Raw genomic sequence first — 5,212 nt, 5'->3', positions numbered from 1 at the left:
CACGGGTTTAAAGTTTCTTCCAAGTAAGAAATGCTGGCAGGGGAGGAGGTTTACTCTGTACGATATACTACACTGTTTAGCCATTTTTATGAGCCATCCTTCTAAAATCTACAAATTCGCTCCGAGGGTAGTTGGAGCCTTGGCCGAGTGCCATCTCATGCGGCTTGCTGAAGATTAAAATCTAAATGAACAAAATAAATACAGCCTCCAGCTCTCCTTGCTGCATATGAATGAACTGACTCATTCTGGGGGTTTTAATGCGATGCGCTCCAAAAACCGTGCCAGAGACGTTAATGGAGAGGACTGCGGCTTCCATGGCTGTTTTGGAAAAAGATATCACGCGTTCGGAGGAGAAAGCTGCAGCCAGCGGGTGTCTCTTGCTGAGCGATAATCCCAACCCATTCTGTAGAGCAGGGGTCCCCAACCCTTTTAGGCCATCACGGACGTTCGGGATTCCGACACAGTATGATGTCACAAAATGGCCGCTGCAAGGGGCAGAGTCTGCATAAAAGCTCAGCAGAGTCACCCCTGGTCCGTACTTGGAGAGGAGTCCCCCAAGGAAACCCAGGGTTGCTGTGCAGAGGCAGGTAAAGGCAAACCACCTCTGAATGTCTCTCACCTTGAGAACCCTACAAGGTCACCATAAGAACATAAGAGAAGCCATGTTGGATCAGGCCAATGGCCCATCCAGTCCAACACTCTGTGTCACATAAGAACAGAAGAGAAGCCATGTTGGATCAGGCCAGTGGCCCATCCAGTCCAACACTCTGTGTCACATAAGAACATAAGAAAAGCCATGTTGGATCAGGCCAATGGCCCACCCAGTCCAACACTCTGTGTCACATAAGAGAAGCCATGTTGGATCAGGCCAGTGGCCCACCCAGTCCAACACTCTGTGTCACGTAAGAACATAAGAGAAGCCATGTTGGATCAGGCCAATGGCCCATCCAGTCCAACACTCTGTGTCACACAGTGGCCAATATGTGTGTGTATACACACACACATATATATGCACACTGTGGCTAATAGCCACTGATGGACCTCTGCTCCATATTTTTATCTAATCCCCTCTTGAAGCTGGCTATGCTTGTAGCCACCGCCACCTCCTGTGGCAGTGAATTCCACATGTTAATCACCCTTTGGGTGAAGAAGTACTTCCTTTTATCCGATTTAACCATGAGTTGGCTGCTACTTGATGGCCCTTGACACAAACACACACGCACACCTAACACCAATGGGAAGAAGAAGACATTAGATTTATATCCCTCCCTCCACTCCGAATCTCAGAGCAGCGGACCCTCACTGGTCTGACCCAGAAGGGCTCTTCTGATGTTCTTATGAAGGCCTCAGCCTCTTTGCCTTGTTGTTGGCCTTCCAGAGGGACTGGTTGGTCACTGTGTGAGACCGGATGCTGGACCAGATGGACCACCGGCCTGATTCAGGCTCTCATGTTCTTCTCCACATTCTGACATATTCTTTTAAAAATCTGAGTTCGGCTCTAATTTTTGTAACAATGGCTTCTTGTGACAGATGGAATACCTTGAAGCAGGAGTTGATAAGCATTTTATGGCTTTGCTAGATATTTAAACCTATAGCACCTCTTCAGGTCAAATATATTTTATATAATTTCAGGACTTGAATAGTATTTTGGCTAAAATATTAGTCAAAGTAGTACTTTCAGATCCATTAGCGTTTTGGATTTATTATATAAAAAAGCAAAACGTCTCAAATACCAAGCTAACGAAGAAGACGACAACGAATGAAAATTTATACCCCGCCCTTCTCTCTGAATCAGAGACTCAGAGCGGCTTACAATCTCCTATATCTTCTCCCCTGTGAGGTGGGTGGGGCTGAGAGAGCTCTCACAGCAGCTGCCCTTTCAAGGACAACTCTGCCAGAGCTATGGCTGACCCAAGGCCATTCCAGCAGCTGCAAGTGGAGAAGTGGCAAATCAAACCCGGTTCTCCCAGATAAGTGTCCGCACGCTTAACCATTACACCAAACTGGCTCTCAAAATAAAGAAATAATGAAAATTCATATCACCTTCCTCAAAAAGATTAATCCCGGGTACTTAAGGAAAAAAGCAAACACAATTACACTTTACAACCTTTTGTCCTATAGGAAGTACAACTGCATCAAAGTGGCAGAAATCCACACCTGAACGCAATTTTATCTGGGAACCACAGAAACTGCTCTCCTGGATTTATGAGCTATGCAGCTGCAAAATTTTAAATAATCTCATTTTCTTTCTCTCTTTGTAACTGGAGGGGGGGGGTGGCATCCCGTAATAAGGAATCAGGGCAGCTGTTGTACACAGCTATAGCACAGGTAGCAGGGCATGAGAAAACAAGGTAGCGCAAAATGCCAGAGAGTTTTTAACTAGCTAATTTAGGGCTAAATATAAAAAGGGGGAAATATATATATACCACTACAATTTGTTTAAACATAGCTTTGATGCAAAACGCATTACAAGCCAAGCAAGTTCACGCTTGCTCACACTTATAAAGCACTGTACTTCTCTTAGTGGTATTTTGGGATAACTTTATGTAGAAATCTTTTTCTCCTGCTCAAAAAAACCCCCCAAGCCATCAGAAAAGCCCTGCTGGATCAGACCAGTGAGGGTCCATCTAGTCTAGCCTCCTGTCTCAGTCTCACACAGTGGTCAACCAGTTCCTCTGGAGGGTCAACAACAGGGCAGAGAGGCCGAGGCCTTCATAAGACCATCAGAAAAGCCCTGCTGGATCAGGCCAGAGGTCCATCTAGTCCAGCATCCTGTCTCACACAGGGCCAACCAGTTCCTCTGGAGGGCCAACAATAGGGCAGAGAGGCTGAGGCCTTTATAAGAACATCAGAAGAGCCCTGCTGGATCAGACCAGTGAGGGTCCATCTAGTCTAGCCTCCTGTCTCACACAGTGGTCAACCAGTTCCTCTGGAGGGTCAACAACAGGGCAGAGAGGCTGAGGCCTTCATAAGACCATCAGAAGAGCCCTGCTGGATCAGGCCAGTGAGGGTCCATCTAGTCCAGCGTCCTGTCTCACAGGGCCAACCAGTTCCTCTGGAGGGCCAACAATGTAGAAATCTTTTTCTCCTACTAAAAAAAAAACCCATCAGAAAAGTCCTGCTGGATTAGACCAGTGAGGGTCCATCTCGTCTAGCCTCCTGTCTCACACAGCGTCCAACCAGTTCCTCTGGAGGGCCAACAATAGGGCAGAGAGGCTGAGGCCTTTATAAGAACATCAGAAGAGCCCTGCTGGATCAGACCAGTGGTCCTTCTAGTCCAGCTTCCTGTCTCACACGGCAGCCAACCAGTTGGATCAGACCAGTGGTCCTTCTTGTCCAGCTTCCTGCCACACACAGCAGCCAACCAGTTCCACTGGAGGGTCAGCAACAGGACATAGAGGCTGAGGCCTTCATAAGAACATCAGAAGAGGCCTGCTGGATCAGACCAGTGAGGGTCCATCTGGTCCAGCCTCCTGTCTCACACAGTGGCCAGTCAGTTTCACTGGATGGCCAACTACAGGACATAGAGGCTGAGGCCTTCATAAGAACATCAGAAGGGCCCAGCTGGATCAGACCAGTAAGGGTCCATCTGGCCCAGCATCCTGTCTCACACAGTAGCCAGCCATTTCCACTGGATAGCTAACAACAGGACATAGAGGCTGAGGCCTTCATAAGAACATCAGAAGAGCCCAGCTGGATCAGACCAGTGAGGGTCCATCTGGTCCAGCATCCTATCTCACACAGTAGCCAGCCAGTTCCTCTGGAGGGCCAACCACAAGGCAGAGATTTCTCCCATGTTGCCTCCTGGCTCAGGGTTTCAGAGGTTGACTGCCTCTGAATGTGGAGGTTCCCCTCAGTCACCACGGCTAGCAGCCACCAATAGACTTCTCCTCTATGCCTCTATCTCATCCCCTTTCTAAACTGTGTATTTCTGTGGCCATCACTATATCCTCTGGTAGCAAATTCCACCTATTAATCATTCTCTGTGTAAAACAGTATTTCTTTTTGTCCCTCCTGAACGTAGTGCGGTATAAATATTTCCTCAGCGGGCAATTTTGGCCCACTACCTGATGAACATGTTGAGAAACTAAATTAAAAAAAAAATGAGTTCCAGGGCAGGCATTCCATCACCTCTCAAACCATCTTCTTTGCCAAAGGCATGTGTTTCGCGGACTATAATGCTGCCGCAACCTACATTTTCAAACGTGACACGCTCTGCAAAGCCGCTGGCTGCTCCCCACCTGGAAAATATACATCGGGTTACATTTTTAACCCATATGAAAACTTTTATAGATTTCCTAAGTAGGATTTCTGCGGACTTGCACAAATTCACGACTGGCAGGCCGGTTTTGTAGCTCTTGGCATTTGTTTGGAAACAGAAACGTCAGAGGAGCGCTGGAGGTGCAGGGAGGAAGAGGAGGAGGAAACTGGATGTATACCCCTCCCTTCACTACCTGAAGGAGTCTCAAGAGCAGCTTACAATCTCCTTTCCCCTCCCTTCCCCACAACAGACACTCGGTGAGCAACGTTCCCTCTAAGCTGCAGAGTCTCGTGAGCACAAATTCTACTCTGTGAGCAACTGGCATTAAAGTTGTGGGCCACTGCATAAATGAGTGTGCTCTGGGGTCATCCTTCCTGAGCTCAGACAAAAAAGGCGTGAGCTGGAGGCTAAAAATCTGTGAGCTAGCTCACGCTGACTCAGCTTAGAGGGAATGCTGCCTGTGCGGTAGATGGAGCTGAGAGAGCGCTGACAGAAACTGCTCTTGAGAGGAACCGCTCTGTGAGAACTCGTGACTGATTCAAGGTCACATCAGCAGCCGCACGTGGAGGAGCGGGGAATCAAACCCGGTTCTCCCAGATAGGAGTGAGTGCACTTAACCACTACGCCAAATTGGCTCTCCTGAACATACAAGACTATATCTTTGCAATGTCTCTCCCACCCCCCATTTTGTTACAGGAGAAATGCATTTGATGTCAAGAAACCTGCATTATAGGAGCAGTGTAGAACTGCTGTCCTCTGTATCTCTGTTCTTCCGGTGAAAGCAGAAGGAGAGTTTTCAGTTGCCTCAACCTCATTAGACTTAACACGGTTGCCCTGGGATTCGTCACTTGCCTGAGAGATACATCTACAGATTCAGAACCTCAAATTATCTTCTGCTGCACATTAAGGTTAAATGCATTTTGAACAATAATGGCGCTGATTAGAGCTCTG

The sequence above is a fragment of the Heteronotia binoei genome, chromosome 1 (genome assembly GCF_032191835.1).
Source record: "Heteronotia binoei isolate CCM8104 ecotype False Entrance Well chromosome 1, APGP_CSIRO_Hbin_v1, whole genome shotgun sequence".
Lineage (NCBI taxonomy): Eukaryota > Metazoa > Chordata > Lepidosauria > Squamata > Gekkonidae > Heteronotia > Heteronotia binoei.
The sequence above is the reverse complement of the archived record's forward strand: the minus strand, read 5'-3'. Positions refer to the sequence as shown.